Source organism: Pseudonaja textilis, chromosome 7 (genome assembly GCF_049901715.1).
Source record: "Pseudonaja textilis isolate UNSWEBS1 chromosome 7, rPseTex1.2, whole genome shotgun sequence".
Taxonomy (NCBI): Eukaryota; Metazoa; Chordata; class Lepidosauria; order Squamata; family Elapidae; genus Pseudonaja; species Pseudonaja textilis.
Genome location: NC_141996.1, coordinates 25,092,277 through 25,111,464, shown reverse-complemented (window position 1 = coordinate 25,111,464; position 19,188 = coordinate 25,092,277). Strand labels below are relative to the sequence as shown.

At 37.5% G+C, this 19,188-nt stretch overlaps 1 protein-coding gene across 1 annotated transcript in view; it reads left to right on the top strand.

Annotated features, from left to right (window-relative positions):
* The first annotated feature begins 9,531 nt into the window (after positions 1-9,531).
* The window catches only part of UPK1B (uroplakin 1B), a 29,143-nt gene continuing 19,486 nt past the window's right edge, over positions 9,532-19,188 (top strand). Inside the window, exon 1 of the mRNA XM_026708834.2 lies at positions 9,532-9,593. The gene's annotated coding sequence lies outside the window, so the exon portion shown is untranslated. The remainder of the gene's footprint in view (positions 9,594-19,188) is intronic.

The following is a 19,188-nucleotide window of genomic DNA, read 5'->3' as shown; positions in this document are numbered from 1 at the left end:
TTATGTTTGCACAGTAAGCAGTAGGTGTGTCATGCACAAATCATTTGCTCTTAGGCAAAGCCTTCCCTATTCAAGTATCATTGGCAAAAATATGTGTTATACAAATATCTCACTGTCTATTTGTTTTTATAGCTCATGATGGGGCATGCAAAGATAAAAAGAAAAGAAAAGTGGAAAGGTAGAAGAAAAGGAAATACAGAAGTTGCACAACATAATATTGGTGAGACTTTATAAGATATAAGGGCACTTTAGGTCTTAACATCACAATGGCTGACATCTAGATGAATTTGAGAAATATATAACGAAGTTCCCAGTGTCTTTATTGGCTTCATGCAAAGAAATTTGATAAAGTTCTTGGGCAGCCAAATGCATTTTTTTCTGTAAAAGTAGAAATAATTTCTTTTCTATCTCCATTTTGCAATCTGAATAATTTGCAACTTTAGGAATAATAAAATAGGCACAGAAAAACAGTGGCACACTAGCCTGTGTTTAACAGTACTAAGTTTACCAATTGGAAACCATCTGGTTCTCTGTGCTCATTGAGTGGTAAATTAGTCAACGATATATTTTAGCCCATGTTATGAGATCCAGCCAATATTTTTTGTGCTTTGGACTTATTTTTATATAGTTTCTCTTGTACTCAGTTTGACCCTGGGCTATTCTAACAACATCTTAGTAAATCCGAAATAGGAATCAATAGAATAAATTCCAAGTGAGTCACTTCGAAATTAAAGAGCCTTTGGCCACACCTTTCATTGAAATTTATAAGGCAAAATTGATGTCACAGTCAGGTGGAGTTTATGTAATGTTACAATAAATCAAGTGCCTGGTGCAAGACTCATCAAGGGATGGTCTAAAAAACTATGTGCTATTTTCAGCTCCATTAATCATTGCTCTGAGGTTTTCTTTATTTGTTTGTTTTTTAATATTGTACATAGATACAAGAAACTTCGACATAAGGCAGGGAGTTATGTGAAGGCATGAGTTATTTCCCTGTAGAATATATCCTATATAGTACTTAGTTCAAGTTTGAGATATTGGGGTTTTCGTAAGGCTTCAAAAGTAAAAGTACAGATAGCCCTTGATTAACGACCACAGTTGAGCTCAAAATTTTCGTTGCTGTGCAAGACAGATGTTAAGTGAGTTTTGCCCCATTTTACGACCTTTCTTGCCACAGTTGTTATGTGAGTCTTTGCAGTTAAGTTAGTAATACAGTTGTTAAGTCACTCTGGCTTCCTCTGTTGACTTTACTTGTCAGAAGGTCACAAAAAGTGATCACACAGCTATCATAAATATGAAGCAGTTCCCAATCACCCAATTTTTTATTGTGTGACCATGCAGATGCTACAATGGTCATAAGTGTTAAAATGGTCGTAAGTCACTTTTTTCAGAGCCATTGCAACTTCAAATGGTCACTAAACAAATGGATATAAGTCAAGGACTCTCTGTGCAGTCCATGGACCAAATGTCTTTTGTGTTATAACTTCCAGTAGTTTGGGGGCATAAAGCACAATTTCAGATTTGGTTTGGGTACTGCCTCCTTCAGACTTAATCTGTTTGCCCTACTGGACACATTCCTCCTACCCAACAAATGATTTTGGTTCACTTTAGTATCCAATTATCCATAGTAGTATTTTTAGTTCTGTGTCTTTAGATAAATAGCTATACAGATAACACGAATTTCTGCTTATTCTCTTTCTTTCTGTTGGTCTCATTTTGCTAATTAACAGTTTTTTATGTGTGCTGATAAATAAACATCAAGCCATATTTTTTCTAGCTAAATGAAATGATGGGTGCTTCCTCTCATCTTGATACAGTATTGGGATTATGTGAGAATGTGGTGGGTGCAGACTAAATTGGAAATTACTTTCCAGCACACCAGCACATTTGATCCAGAGAAAAATTTTTAAGAGAGAAGAAGAGCATTTGGGCCTTCTTGGTGCCCCCCCCCCCCACCATCAAACAGTTTTATTTATGTGGATGGATGGTTCTTGAACATTTTATTTTAGCTGTATGTGTATTTTTAATGGTGTAGCTGTATTTTTAATGCTGGCTGGATGGCTGTTTGTTTTAGGTTAATTTATGGAGGTTACATGTTATATTTGGTTTATTCTATTGCAAAACACTTGGAATATTTTTCATCAGGACGTTATGCCAAAATAAATCTATAAATGCAATATGCATGCTCACGCACATACACACACGGGCACACATCTACTTAGCTGTGGGACATCTTAGGGACCATGTTCTCCAGACAGTATTTATAGCGGATCATGCAGGGAGGAAGGGAACACTCAGGGTTGCATTTTTATGAAATGTCAAGGAGTCGTGGAGGCAAAGCTAATCCTTTTTCGTTATGGACTCATGCTCTGAAATACTCTGCCTTGGAGGCATATCAGACACTCTCCTCATTGGTTTACCTCATAAAAAGGGTTAAAATTCCTTTATCCAAATGGTAATTGCAGGGTTGAGAGAAGTAGTGTAAGGGTTAAAAGAATGGGAGTTATTTTTGTAGTTAAATTGATTCATTCAAGCTCAGAGAGCACCAAGGACTCCAAAGTTGATTCCTTTTGGCAAATAGTTTCCTCTGGTTTTATTGTAAACTATCAGGAGTTATTTGAGCCAGGTGGTATAGAAAAACTTTCAATCAATCAATCAATCATTTTGGGGGCCCATTAGTGTGTGTGATCTCAGCCCATGTGGTCAGAGGTAGGAGGGTAAGAATTCGTACAAGTGTATTTACTTCACTGAATATAAAAATGCAGAAGCGATAACAGATAACAGATAATCAGAGTTGGAAGGGACCTTGTAGGTCATCTAGTCTAACCCCCCCCCACCCAAGTGGGAGACCGTACACCATTTCTGACAGATGGCAATCCAATCTCTTCTTGAAAGTCTCAAGTGATGGTGCTTCCACAACTTCTGAGGGCAAGGCGTTCCACTGGTTGATTGATCTCGCTGACAGAAAGTTTCTCCTTATTTCCAGGTTAAATCTGTTCAGTTTCCATCCATAATTCCTTGTCTGACCTACAGGTGCTTTAGAAAATAGCTTGACCCCTTCCTCGCTGTGGCAGCCCCTCAAATATTGGAAGACTGCTATCATGTCTCCTCTGGTCCTTCACTTTACTAGACTAGCCAAGCCCAGTTCCTGCAACCGTTCTTCATATGTTTTAGCCTCCAGTCCCCTAATCATCCTGGTTGCTCTTCTCTGTACTTTTTCTAGAGTCTCAACATCTTTTGAGAAATTGTTTGGATCTATTCTTGTCAAAGAAAAATTGTTTGGATCCTATTCTTGTCAATTCATATAGGAAAACAGTAGATTTAAGCTAAACTGCTGCATAGAGGCAGAAACAACAGCTTCAAGGTTGGAGAGAAGATCAGTGGGAGGGGATATAATTTGTATTCAGAAGAGTCAATTTGCAGCTAGGGCACTGTCATTTTCAAAAAGGGCTTTGATGATATGCAAAACTTCAGACCCCTTTCAGGAAGAATAAAGAAGCAGGGCTAGATGGACAAATATGGGATCTTTCTATAAGAAAGTCTTAGATTACTGGTTTATTAGATATTATTATTAGGTGTGCATACATAAGACAAATATCCGGGTCATGGTTGGATACGTGGCTAAAATGTCATGTACTATGCTGTGGTTTATGTATTACGTAAATCAGACAATTATCAATCTATTCATCAAACCTTGGCTAAACAAACTGTTGCTTCATGCAACAGGCAACCCAGTCAAAGGCTTAATCTGCTTGTCCTATCAGGTCAATTTATTTAATCAATTTGTTCAATGCAATAGCATTCCCTGACACAGTGTGCTCATACTGTATCTAATAAGTGTCTCTGTTTTAAAAAGAAATGGTGTAAAGATCACTGTCTGTTAGTGAATCTGGCCTCTTACATTGCGCCATTGGCTTGTTAAGCTAGTTTGGCAGAAAACAGTCTCTTGCCAATAATTCCAGCTGCAATAGAGCGAATTCCATTCAACCTTCCACACCTAGGCTTATGAATGAGGGATTAACTCATTCATAAGCCTAGCAACATATCAGGGATTACTTATTTGCAAATCATGCCAGGAGTAGATGCTCACAATCATCTAGAAGAATGTTTCTCATTCTTGTGAACTTTAAGATGTATGGACTTCAATTCCCAGAATTCTCCAATCAGCATAGGAGTTCACAAAGCTGAGAAAAAATTGAACTAGAATGTAGCTTCTCTTCTGATGACAACCCCTGAAACATCAACTCATGAATCATTCATTCTCTAAATATGGATTAAATGTAAGGATTTTCTTCTGTTTATTAGCAATACTGCACCCATAGTGAACAATGGGTTCTTTCTTATGACTGCTACATTCACTTAACAACCATTGCAAAAAATGTTGCAAAATCATGTGACAGATCCATTTTACAACCCTTACAACTTCTTACCATAATGGGGATGTTCCATTATGGAAGTAACTCAAGAAGTACCTGAAAGGTTGCTCATATCTTTACAGTTGCTGACCTAAGTACATCATAGTCAGATTCTTCCTCATTTTTACACTTTGTTTGTTCGGGGGGGAGGCGGAATCAATGAGTTGGCAAAATCTTAATAAAAGAAGGTTTTTAACATTTTTCTCTATGGCAAAATGACTGGTACACTGGTTGAATTATTATTGAATTTGAACTCCACCCAAATGTCAGTAATTAAATTACATAATTTTGCCTTTTAAAATTAAAGGGAAAAATGACTTTCTCTTTCTTCTTGGAAAGACATATTGACTCTGAGGCTGTGGACCTTAGCTGAATTATAAACTACCTCATTGTATTCCAGACCAGTTAATTATGCAGCTCCCCTCATACTGTGAGTTTATATTTCACTACGTGTACAAACTCAGGAAAAAATGAGTTAAGTGCATAAACCATGGTTAACATATCCATGGAAAGGGATATAAAGTGAATCCTCTTACTCTAATACATGATTAGGGTATGGCTGGCTGGGGAATTCTGGGAGTTGAAGCCCACAAGTTTTAAAGTTAACAAGGTTGGACAATCCTATTATAATAGAAAAAATGAATGGTTGAATCACATTAAAACAACCCATGCAACATTTGCCTGAAATGTAGATGTTTACATGAAGGGAAATATACATTTTTTTCTGCAGCCAATTTTTTTTCAATTTATAGTAACAATTCTTTAAATACAATTTCCCCCAAAATAAGACCTATCCCCAAAATAAGCCCTAGCATGTTTTTATACTTGCACCTGATATAAGCACTACCTCCCAAATAACCCCTACTTTAGAACCTGTGCAGCTGCCCGGCTGCCCATTCCATCTGGTTGCTCGCGGTGCCGCATCCATGAGATCAGGCGGGGTGATGGTGAAGTGGACCCCACAGCCAGGCCATTCAAACTCCAACACCTTCCTCCTGTCGGCAGCACCGGCAACCATGTGCAACAAGAGCCCACATGGCTGCTGGCCCACTTCTGCTTGCCCACAGCCACAATGGAACAGGAGGCTGAATGATGTGTTGGTGCTGCAGTGATGAGGCAAGGCAGGGTCAGGGCATGCATGGCCTGGCTGTGGGGGTCCTGACGTAAGCTGGTGTGGGGCATGGGGCGGCTTCACCATCCCCTGCCTTGTGGTGGCATCACTAGCACACCATGCAGTTTCCTGCCCCACTGCGAGCAAGCAGAAGAAATACATGGGAAAAGAATAAGACACCTCCCAAAAATGGGGCCCACTAGAAAATAAGACCTGGTCTTATTTTCAGGGAAACAAGGGAATCTATTCATTATTTTATTAAATTTCTGGTCCCCTTTTCTTCCAAAAGTTCAGAACAGAATATAGCACTTCCTCTTTCCATTCTTACTGCAACAAAATCCCAGTGGCTATTCTGGCATAAAAGACAATAACTGGCCCCAAAGCCATCAGTAAGCTTCATGGCTCAGGAAGGACATGAACCCAGGGACCTCCTGTCCTATTCCAACACTTTAAACAAAGCTTGGTTTCCTGTAGCAGAATAGTGAAACCACAGATAAGTGATCACTTTAGAAGATATATTATTCTACTACTAATGCAAAGCTATTCAAGTGTCATCCAAGTTCTTTTACCTGGTTCTAAGTCCACCTAGCTCAGTCCAAATAGTTTGTGTGAGAGAAAGAGGGTGAAAACATCCCCTCCCTAATAGTTCTCAGAGTATGTGGTAGATACACCTAGTATAGTGCTTCAGTTGGCAAGATTCTTTTACAGGTTTGGAACAATAAAGAATTCAGCTTGGAAGAAACACCATGTGTCTTTCTTGGTCTGGGGGGCTGATATAAGGAGAAGAAATCAGATAGCTCAGTCTCATGCCATGAAGGGTTTTAAAGGTTAAAACCAGAATCTTGCATTGGATCCAGAAGCAAACTGGCAACCAATCCAGATTATGGAGCAGAGTGTGATATGTGCTGTTTTGGAAGCACACATAACTGTCTGCACCACTACTTTATGCACTAATTGGAACTTCTGGATGCTCTTCAAGGCCCTGTAAAGAGTTGCATTTTAAACTCAGCTGTAATTACAACCAGAGTAGCTGGCCATCTGTTCCATAATAAGCCACACACACACCCAAAAAACCCACAACATAATGGCTTAGATGGCCATATCATATTAGACCAAGGGTCCCCAACCACCAGGCCGCAGACTGGTACCGGTCTGTGGATCATTTTGTACCGGGCCGCAAAGAAAATAAAAATAAAATAAAAATGGCGGCTTTCTTCGCCTTCGGTGAATGCTGCTGGGATCAGGGATCAAGGACACAAATGAAAGAAGGGGAGGGAGGAAGCAACCAAAGCCTGTCCTGCTCTCTAGCTCAGCGGCTTCGGTTTCCTCCCCCCTCGTTCCTCTCTCAGTTGCTCTCTCGCTCCTCCACCACCCCAGGAAGAAACTGCTTCAAAGAAGCTGGCAGGGTGGCTTTTCCTGTCGGTGCAGCTCCTCTGAAGCGCCCGTTCACCCCCACCCCGCCACCCACGGTTCAATCCAGTGCTCCGTTCTACCTGCCTGCCTTCCTTCATTTCTGGTTGTTTTGGAGTAGCTTTGGCTGAGAATAATAACTATTTGCCTCTTTTACTCAGCTGAAGCTGCTCCGAAACAACCAGAAATGAAGGCAGGCAGAACGGAGCACTGGATTGAACCACGGGCGGCGGGGTGGGGGTGAACGGGTGCTTTGGAGGAGCTGCGCTGACAGGAAAAGCCACCCTGCCGGCTTCTTTGAAGCAGTTTCTTCCTGGGCTGGTGGAGGAGCAAGAGAGCAACTGAGAGAGGAATGAGGCAGACACCTGAGGGATAAGGCTGAGGGAGGGAGGGAAAGAGGGAGGGAGATACCTGAGGAATGAGGCTGAGGGAGGCAGGGCTGAGAGGCGGGGCTTCTCAGCCATCCTGCAGGGACTTGTCCTGAGCCACAGAGACAGCCACGGGCCGCCGCCGCGCAGCGCTCAGTTTTGAAGGCGCTCCTCAGCCTGGTGCAGTTCGTGAATCTGCAGCTGAAACCCTCCATTTTAAATGTCCCAATAGAAGAGAATATCTGTTGCTCAGGGTTGCAGTGAGGAGGCATTGGCGCTCCCTGAACTTGGTGGTTTGCTTGCAGACGTTTTATTACCCGACTAGGTAACAACATCAGATGTTATGTCTGCAAGCACACCACCAAACTCGGACTCCTCCCCCCGCCAGTCCTTGAAAAAGTGTTTCTGCGTGAAACTGGTCCCTGGTACAAAAAGGTTGGGGACCACTGTATTAGACTGCGTAAAATTATGGCTTAGAATAGTCCTATAGCAAAAAAAAAAAAAAAAGGCAGAATAATACTTGTAAATATAAATAAAATAAAATAACACAACCTACTTCTTGGTAAACTAGAAAAAATGTGGGATAGACAGCATCACCACCAGATGGATTTGTAACTGGCTGACAAACCATACTCAATGAGTAGTCCGTGATGGTACTACATTTACATAGAAGGAAGTAAGCAGTGGGATACCACAAGGTTATGACTTAGGGCCAATACTCTTCAATATCTTCATAAATGAATGAGATGAGGGAATAGAAGGAGAACTCATGAAAGTTGCAGATATCACTAAGCTGGCAGGAATAGCCAACACCCCAGAATCCAAAAAGATCTTGCAGACTTGAACAATGGGCTCTAATGTGGAGAAAAGCAAGGTTTTACAGCTAGCCAGAAAAAAAACCAAATATGCAAGGACAGATTAGGCAAAATCTGGCTCAAAAATAGTATCTGTGAGAGGGACCTTGGAGTCCTAGTATACAATCACTTAAACGTAAATCAGTAGGTGTGGCAGCAGCCAGAAAAGCTGATACAATCCTTGGTTGTATAAATAGAGGCATAGTATCAAAATCACATGCGGTATTAGTACTGCTTTATAAAGCCTTAGTAAGGCCACACCTGGAATACTGCACCCAGTTTTGGTCACCACATTACAAAAAAGATGTTGAGACTGGAAAAAGTGCAAAGAAAAGCAACTAAGATGATTAAAGGCCTGAAGACAAAGACATATGAAGAATGGTTGCAGGAATTGGATATGAGCAGTCTAGAGAAAAGAAGGACTAGGGGTGACATGAGAGGCTGACACAAAGAGGAGGGAGTCAACTTATTTTCCAAAGCACCAGAGGGCAGGACAAGAAACAATGGAAACTAATCAAGGAGAGAAGCAACGTGGAATTAAGGAGAAACTTCCTAACAGTAAGGACAATTAACCAGTGGAACAGCTTGCCTTCAGAAGTTGCGGGTGCTTCATCACTGGAAGTTTTTAAGAAAAGACTGGACAGCCACCTGTCTGCAATGGTATAGGGACTCCTTGAGCAAGGGGTTGGATTAGAAGACCTTCAAGGTTCTATTCTGATTAACACAATAAATAGGTCAAGTTTAAGTGTTTTATAGCTGGGGCATCTGCATAGAGAGAGATTCAAAGTCAATTTGACAGCACAAATACTGACTTTTTTTTACCTCTCTATCCCCCACTTATCCCCCCCACCAATATGGACGCCTCTGGTTTACAAGCTAAAATTATGGGACAGAATGGAGCCATGCAATTAACCCTCCTGAATTTCATTTAAATATAGACTTGCATATATTTTGTGGAAGATGTTTGAAGGGAAGGAAAATGTCATAAATACAGCTCCTTAATCTTCTTGTCCTTCTGCAGAATGCTGCCTTAAATGCCATTTTCTATTGTCTTCTAAATAAGGCTACTTCCTTTGTATATATTTAGTAAGGGGAACAACCGCTCTTTATTTTTTCCCCTGATTTACTTTTAAAGATCATATGAATCACTTGTTAATGTTTGACAACATGTAATAATAGAAACTTCATAAAGTTTGGTGAATGGGTATGAGTATGACCACATTCCACTATAATGGGTAAATGTTGCGGCTCAAGGGACCTGTTGGCCCTATCACAACTAAGAACTGGTTGGACCAGATTAGGGCCGTGCCATATGATAGGTCTTCCCTTCTGACCAATCACATAGCATTGTTCTTGGGTGCCTTGGGCACTTTTAAAAAGTGACTGGGGGTGGGGGTTGGCACAGCAAATTGTTTGGGTTTCAGAGTGAAGGAAGGTGAGTAAACATATCTTAGGTTTCTAGCTTACTTGTGCTGAGTTTTGATCTAAAGTGTCCTTTTCTATTGTTAAATCTAAAAAATTTTACATATTAACATTTGACACAAATGAGATTAAAGCAAAATTTGTCTCTGGGTTGCTTCTGTTTGATCATGCTAGCAAAATAGAAAACCCTTAAATTACTTACATACCTTACAGTTTAATCTAAATGTCATGTATTGCTTTAAACTTTTTATTTTTATGTTTCTGAGAAGAAACAAGTATTATGCCAATGGTAATAACCTACCTTTCAACTATTGCTTCTTAATATAGGTGAGAAACCTTATAGAAAGCAAGTTAAAAAAATTGTAAGCCTTCTTACTGTTTTTGAGCAAACAGTTCTTTTTTATTCAGGAAAAGTTAACAGAAAGTGATGCCTGTGAGTGGAGGTTGTAGCTTTATACCTAATTTATTTTACAGACGGTTTCAGTTTTTTTCTTACTGAGTTATATGGAATGGGTTAGCTGACAAAAACACCATTTTGGACAGGTATCAGTTTGAAAAATTGATGTGTTAGGTTCTGTACATTCTTCTAAACTCTGTGAGCTATCTATAATTCTTTTGAATTGTCCCTTATTCAATCTCTGATTCTGTATTTATGCTCAGATCCAGAGCTGAATCCTTAAAGTATCTATTAAACTTGATCTTACTTGAAAGCCTTATTTAATTCAGTGAAGCTTATTCCTGAATAGGTATAGAATAATTTGCAAGTGAGCAAAATGTTTTGCATCACAAACTAGCCCTCCATATAAATCTATCTGTATGCTGCTAAAAATGTCTATTTGTAATCTTCAATTGGGTGAAATGGTGCATCATAGGGGAACAATTTTTGAACCAAAGTACCTCAAATGGGCTAACCTGAAGATGTATCCTAAGTTTGGAGCCTCTTACTCTTATGGAATTGAAATTTCAACAATCTTCATATCAGTTGTATTGGTCAAGTTATGGACAGTGCACCACTGCTGTGATCAACCATGACATTTGATCATGATTTCTGATGCTCCCTGCCAGCTTCCCACCAGCAAAGTCAATGGATAAGCTGGCAGGAAGTCAAAAGTTGCTTCTGCTCCTTTTTCGCCTGCCCATGGTCATTCTGTTTATCAGTTTAGGAAATATCAGTGAAATCATGATCCAGTGGGTCATAGGTTGTACAGTTTTTTTTTAAAGTGTGATTTAACAGTCACAAGTCTCTTCTTGTCTAGAGACTTAATTATAGCATAGCATAGGATAGTTAGTATAACTTACAATTATTATTGTTTTGTAAATTTTATTTGAGTTTTCACAAAAAGAAAAGAAACACAATTAAAACATCTTTTTTGAAAGCAGCATAATCCCAGGTTACATTTCTTCATGCAGGCACAATTTCAGGTTCATGCTCATTTTTATATTCTATTCCATATCTTATTACAATTTTACATTTTCTACATAGCTTCTCCCCTCTTTTAATTTCCTCAATTTTATTGTATTTATTTCATCTCAATTCAAATCATTATATTTATATTTTTTGTCTGTCCTGTTTCAATTGTCTATCATCTTTTCTCATTAAAACAAAATTTCTCCTGTAGTTACTGATTGGAGTATGACGCCTTTATATCTTTCCCCTAAAGTTATAACACTCAATATAATACATAGCTTCCATTCGGATTCTGTTTGGTACATTCTTAAACTACACACAGTATTCTTTTTTTTAAAAAGGAAAAATTATAAAGGTATATAATTAAAACAACATTCCATTCCAATTCAATTCTATCATTAATATTATATTCATTAAAGTCTTAAGATTTTTCACATTACTTTTCAATTAAATATCATACCTCTATGGGAACAATTATTAGCTTTCCATACTCAGTTCCCCCCTCTTCACTTATATTTTATAAAACATTGACTAATTAAAGTGTTCCCATTCCTTCCTAATTCAATTTTCTCATTTATTTTATTTCATTTACTTTATTCACAAACATTTCACTAAGTTACACTAATCATTCTATCCCTCATTCTAATCATATGTTGTTTCCAATTTTCTAAAGTTATTTCTATTTCAAATATAACAACACAATCTCATGTACCTTTACAGAATCCCCCTTTCAGTTAAATTTTCACCCATTATCTCTAAATAGGTCCTATTTCTTTATATCTTGCTCCGGACCTTTGTAACTTCTTTTCCTTTCCTTCTTCCCTATCTTCTTCTCCCTCCCCTTTTTACCCCTTTGTCTCTCTACCTCTACTTACCTCTTCTGTATTCCCCTTTTCTGTTGTTTTCCAGTGTTATACTTATTTTTCGAATTATTTTTCTTTTCTTTGGTTGTTTTTTTAAATCTTAAATTCTCCATCTTCTTTCCCCCTTTTCCTTTTTCTTCCCCACATAGAGTTACTTGTTCATTAAAGATGGCTTCTTCTTTGTCCCAGTCTTCTTGTTTTGCAGTCTTTTCTTGTTGTTTCTCATAGTTCCAAATCTCCATTTCTAAAAATTGAAAAATGAAGCCAAAGGAACCCCTCCCTTCTTGTGCATCTTCTTTGTACTTTTTAAGTTCCATTTCAATTCATCAAAAAGTGATGCCATTGTAAAAAATTTTAAACAGCTACCCGATTGATTTTAGTCATTCAAATATAATAGCCAAAAATCTAAAAGTCATCAAGTAATCCAAATACACACAAACTGTTTCTTTTTGCTCTTTCTTTTTTTTTCCCACTTTCTCTTCCTGGGGTTACTATTTAGTTGCAAAGTTTCAGTTAAAATGTATCTTTTAGAAGTCTTATTGAAATTTTACTTTAGATTCTTTTAAAGTCCAGGCAGTCTCCTCTTCCAGATCCTGCCCTTATTCTTTTTCTCTCCCTTCCTGATTATAGAAGAAAAAGTTTTTAATGTCTAGAAATCTTTATTGTCCCTTTGGCATTTGGTTATATTTTCAGCTTAATTGCCTATTGATGCCAAAGTGGATTTTTCCCATTTCTTATTCTTAATTGTCAATATAAGGAAGGAGAGAGAGAAAAAAAGAGGCAAACCTTTCCCCTTTCACTTTCTTTTGCTGCTTCCAACTCTTCTTTGGGAGCAATGTTATTTCTTGTAAAATTTAAATTCCAGGGTACCTTAGTTGTTGCTTTTTCAACTTAGCCCAGTCAGCCAAAACTTTCACTTCTTATCTTCCTCTTGCACATTCTTTTCCGGTTGAGTACTTGTTTGAGATGGCCATTTCTGACCACTGCTCCTACTGCCTTCGGGAAAGGGAGTTTGACCAGCTGAGGAGGAGAGATGCGGCTCTCCTTGACCCTGCTGGCAGTCTCCCCCTTCTTCACCACCTCTACAGGGTGGCTTAGCCCCGAAACCAGCCGGCTCAGGCCGCTCCAGCGGTGAGCCCAGGCAGAAACCACGCACGATCACGGATTCCTGTCTGTCACTGAAGCCCTTCAAACTGGAAGTCCCCTGTTTGTATAACTTACAATTAACAGTTGGGCAAAGACAATTTAAGCCAAAATTTCTTCAGCTATTAAAAATCTCAATGTAAGATAGGATTGAAAACATTCCCAGTTATACTTGCAAATATTAAGATTTCATGTATTTATCAACTCTTTTTTAAAGTGCCTTTTTTTTCTTCGAGACACTGAGCTGGATCTTGGCTTTGTTCAATTCATGATTATGGTCAGTAATTTGCATAATTCTACAAATAAAATATAACTGATAACAAAGAATGTTCAGTTAAAAATAAAAAAACACCTAAAGGAAAAAGGATACTGTGTCAACGAATGTTTTTAATATATTTGCTTTTATGTAAATTCATTAAAACCTAATGATGGTTTTATCCGGATACAATCCAGATTTTTCAATGCAACTTACTCCTTTAATATGTAAGAACAATGAACAGTGTGATGGCCTAGTAGTGGAGACGCTTGCCTCCCACTTGGGAGGTTGAGAATTCAATCCTAGGTAGTGGCAGATGTTTCTCTCCTGGGGGAGAGAGAGAAAGAAAGAGAGAGAGCACTCTTATTCCATGTGGTGTCAAGAAGGGCATCTGGCTGGTAAATGATCAGCTCCACCCAATTGCCCCAATTCTACTCCAAATTAAGGGATTACAGGATCGTAAAAAGAGAGTTAGGTAAATTCATTGAAATCTAATGATTTTATCTGGATACAATCCAGATTTTCCAATGCACCTCACTCCTTTAATATAATGATAATGTGATCATTATCTTAAATTTGTCATAAATTACCATTTGCAGTCCATGACAAAAAACCCAAAACAGTTCCTGGCAGATCAGATGACATCTTAAGACTATGTTGTCAATAATGTTAATGCTATATAATAACCATGTTTGTCAGTGTGATTGACATTTTTTTTGTACAAAGAACAAAATAAAAAGTCAAATTCCTTTTTGTTCTGTAAAAAGCTGTAATACTAACAAATTCAATGAAAGGAATTTGTAACAAATTCAGTGAAAGGAATTTTTTTTTAAAGATGCTAAATATGCTTTGAATACCATTTCATCAAACAGTGTAGATGTGACTGATAATTTTGTGTGTTTGAAATGTCATCGGTGAAACCTTTCCCAATGTGATAGTCCCCAGATATCTGTGGGAAGTCACAGTTCTCAGACTGTCAGTCAGCCATTGACCATGTTCAGGGGGAATCATGAGAGTTTCTAACGTATTTCTTTATTTGTATATTAAAATTTAAAAAAACACTATACTTATCCATAACTGTAGTGTACCAAGTTTGGTAAGCTTATGAAGCTTTAGGACAAAGCATTTTCCACTACAAGATGACAAATAAGTAAAAAACAGTATAGTTTCAATGGAAAAACAGAGGTTTGTTTCTAATGGAATGAATTAGATTTAGGGCATGTCACTACAGATCTGTGTAATGTCAGTGCGGGATTTGAGAATACCTTGCCAGTCCAGAGAATTTGTATTTGTTTGACTATGCTTGGGTGCTTCTCAATTGGGGAATTGTTCTAGCATCTGGTATCAGTTCCCTTCTCTAAAAACTGATGAGTAACCAACTGAAACTTATACTTCACAGGCACTGTTTGTGATTTTCTGATTGACAATCTTGCTGAACTTGAGCAGGAAGTTCCAAAATATGTATGGGCAATGCTTATACCCTGACTATGAGAGAATAGTCAAGGAATGATTATGTATATCCCATTGCTAAGAGTAAGTTGCATTCATATATACACATTTACTTGGAGTCACGATCAATAAATATAATGAAGCTTGCTTGTAGCTAAGTAAATACAAGAGACTAAGAAAGATCAGGGGAAGAAGTTTTTAAAAGATCTGCATTTATCTTGCTCCAGATATTCATTAATTAAAAAGCACTGAGAAGTTATGGATTGTTCTGGTCTGAGCAGCCCTATAGATATAGATTTCATTTATAGATTTCTATGTTCTGTGCCTCAGTATATTTTCTTTAAGACATTATGTCTGGACTTGTCCCACAAATGCAGATAAATACAGAGATATATATCAATACTATCCATTCTTATAGAGTGTAATAAATCTGGGATTGTTATTTTGTTAAATGTTATAGACTGGTAAGCACACTTAGAATTTTAAGCTCTAGTTATAAATTGACTGCTATGATGGGCATGACCAGTTACAAGACTGCTTTAGAAACTGGTGCATAGTCAATCTTCCTGGCTGTTGGCAGCAGAGCAGTCAATGCTGGCATAGGGCCAACGGGAAATATATCTGATGGGCTTATGACCAGTAGCCACTGGTGAAATTGTAGTAACTCTATTAGCTGAGGAATTCTGAGGAAGAAAGCAACAGCACATAATTCTTCACAAATGGCATTAAAACCCATGGAAAGAAGCTTATCAAGAAATAGTGTCATGTTGCTTTTCAAGATAAGGGCCCCAGGTCTGGAAGTAACTATTTGGCCGTAGAGCAAGAAGAAAGAGCATTCTGAAGGAGGTCTAGGCAGCATGAATAATTGTATCAAAGCCTTTGGAAAATCAAGATGCTGATTGTATTAAAGCCTTTGGAAATTGGTGGGGGGAGTTTGGAGCTGATTGGAAAACTTTAAATGATTGCAAGAAAAGCTGGATTTTGTTAAAACTGAAATGTCATTGATTAGTAAAGGGTATGAGTAACTGAACTAAAATAGACAGGTATGGGACATTTCCAGTCAGACAAATTCAAAATGTTCTATTCTGGAAGTGAGCCCCAAATTTAAAAATGAAGTACGATTTCCATCAACTTTCAAGGATTGCCATTCAGTTTCATGATTATACAGGTATATGCATCATCAACCGAAAAAGAAATAGATGAAGAATTCTAATAATTTCTTGTGATTTTAAAAGAAAAGTTTGAGAAAACCATATATGATTGGAAAAAATAGATTAGGAACCTACAGTGATTAAGAACCCATTTTCCATATAGAAGTCTAACACACTATTTTAATGTAAAATATCGTTCTACACCTGGATACCTCCAAATAACACCATAATTAAATAGATTACATAGCAAGAGATAGAAAAGTTCTGTTGAACTACTGATGCGGATGCTGGAAGCGGATTGCAGATCACAACAATACAAATACATATCTGACAGAAAAAGTCTAGAAATTCATTCCATAAAATAATAATAACTAAACCTGGACCTAGTGGACTGAGAATCTGAGTAATTGTGGGAAGAATTTAAAATACTATAGAAGTAAAAAATCTAGAAAGCACGTAACAACGGTTTCTTCACAGGAACAAGAGAAAGACTGATTCCTTTGATTTGTTATGTCAGAAAAGGTTGCTTTCTTTGAACAATCAAAAGAACCATTCATTCAGTAAATACAGGAGATCAAGCCAGAATGCTCATTGGAAGCAAGGGTCTATTCAAACTGCTGGTTCTTCATCTATTACTTCAAAAAGTTTTCATTTCCATCAACAATCCTCTGATTTTTAAAATTATCGATCCCTTTACGTCTTTGATTATATTACAACTATCATTCCCTCTTTAAACATATTATACAGTATTTTTCTGCTCTGTCTTTCATGGCAATAATTCTTTTATGCATATTTTTCCAATTTGTAAGGAAAAAATAACTTCATTATTCCACCAAATATTTTCCTATTAACATACTTGTAGCATAATCCTTAATGCCTTGTTCCAAGAAGTTTCCTCACTATCTTTCCTTACATCCACTTCCCATTCGTTTTATTTGGAGAATATATTCTTATCAGGTTTTATACCGGTCTCATGCTTTCACCTTCCCAGGCATTCTTCCTTTATTTCTTTCCATTTGTTTTCACTATTCACTTTCCCATCCAGTTCAACTCTGGATGTTAACAAAATTTTGATCTGTCCCACTGAGCCTGTCATAATTCTCATATTGCTCACTAATTCTGTCTTTCATCACAATCAAATAAATAATGCTTTTATATTTGCATTCATATGTACATATGAATAGATATATTCAAACACACATTAAAAACAAACTTTTAGATGTTTTTCTAAGCAACTGCTTACCAACAATTACCATTCTTTTTCATTTAACTTTATTCCTGTATTTCTGAATTGCTCAATCAGTTTTCTATATTATGCTGTCTTTTTGCCAGTCATCCATCCCTGAATTTCATTCATTCAGAATGATCCACAGTTTTTTTCATAATCCTTTCATTGTTAGTGTTCAATGGATGTAGCATCCAGCTGTCACCAACGTATGGGTGCATATGGGGAGGGGGTGCGCGCACACGCGTGCACACCCACCCACACACCCACGCACACATCCATCCTTTCTGCCATTCATTTTAGCCATTTCATTCATAAATGAAGCATATACTTTCACTTTGATGCATGTATTAATCAACTCCAGTCCACACGCCACCTTCATGCAGATCCTTGTCTCCCTGCTTTTTTTTTCCTTTGGGTTTCACAACATCACAAGTTATCTATTTTTTCTTGCTCCCATTTCATTTGTTAGTTAATGCTCTTTATGTTTACTATTCTTATAATTTGAGTTTCAAGTTCCATGCAAGAGGGTCATCAGATGCACCCTTAGATACTGATCTTTGCTCCCATCCTGGCTCTAAATGGTTACGGTTTGAATACATTTTGGCTAGGGTATGCCACGATGCTCAATTTTAACCCAAGCATACTGCTACCGCTATATTCAGGTTATAATCTTTAATCCAGAAATTCAGCATATTCTTGCCCATTTCAACCTACTAGGTGGCATTGTAATAACAAACACTTTTGGTGCATGATTATTTATCCAGTGTACTTTAGACTATCTTTTGCATTTTGTGCTACCCATATGCACTAAAGCCAGTTTGGTCTAGTGGTTAAGGCACTTTGGTAGAAAGCAGGAGACTGTGAGTTCTAGTTCCATCTTAGCCATGAAAGCCAGTTGGGTGATCTTGGGCTAATGGCTCTTTCTTAGCAAACTCACCTCAGAGGGTTGTTGTTCTAGGAAAAATAGGAGCGGGAAGTTTTGTTGGACATGTTCACCACCATGAATTATGTGTAAAAATAATAAAGGCAAATATAAATAAATAAGCAAACAAACTAATATCTAAGACTGATCTTAAATATGGTGTTGAAAACAAACATTCCCAACTCTTAAGAGTCGTCAGGGCAACAATGTGTTCAGACATAATTTGTTTAGGGAAAAAACTGGGAAATGAAATATTTTACAATGAAAGAACAGCTCCCATTACCCAATGAAATTTCTGAGTATGCAAGCTAGGACATTGTAAAATAAGGTTCAATGCTCATAGAGACTCTGTTCTCAACCACACCCTTTCAAAAATATTTCTCTTTTATCCAAGGCTTCTCTGCTTTTGGTGGAGTCAGGGTGTTTTCCACTCTTCGTTTACTTGCATTTTTTTTATTTTTTTGTTTTTAAGCTTTTGTTCTACAATTGTTAAAAACAAGGCTCAGTTAGGAAGTTTCATACACAATAAAAAAGCCAATTCCAGGCCATTTCTGATTTGGAAAGACATACCTCTACAGGCATGTAGCTCTTATCTTGAATCCCAAACCCATATGTTACAGCTGAGATATTATACTAGCATGTTGATAAAAACAAGTCTAAAATATGAAATGTTACCAAGGTCACACAAACATTTCATCCAATATCAAGAAAGAACTGGACTAATTATACTGGTACATTTTTCTCCTCTCCCTTTGAGAGCCCTTGGGCACCTCAAATTTTAACATATTTATTGCAGTTGTCTTTAAGCCATAAGATATTGGTTATTATTGTAATAAACAGTTTTGCGGCAAGAAAATTAAGATGTTTGTTTAGTTCTTCACTTGTTTTCTTCACTCACTTGAGAGTTTTGAAATCAAATGCACGCACATTTTTAAATAACTGATGATCTCAATACTAATCTGGAGCCAGTCTTTAAGTTCTAGCCAGTAATATAGAGTTATTCTTTTCTTTTCTCCTTCCAATGCATTTTTCTGCTTGTCTTCTTCCTCCTTAAAATAAAGGAAACTAACAGTGCTTTTGCTATAAATAATTTTGAAATTGTGAAGAACATATCTTGACAAACTATCTCATTTTCTGATTACTTCTTTAATATATTGTGGAATGTTATATCTATAATATCTTGACTTC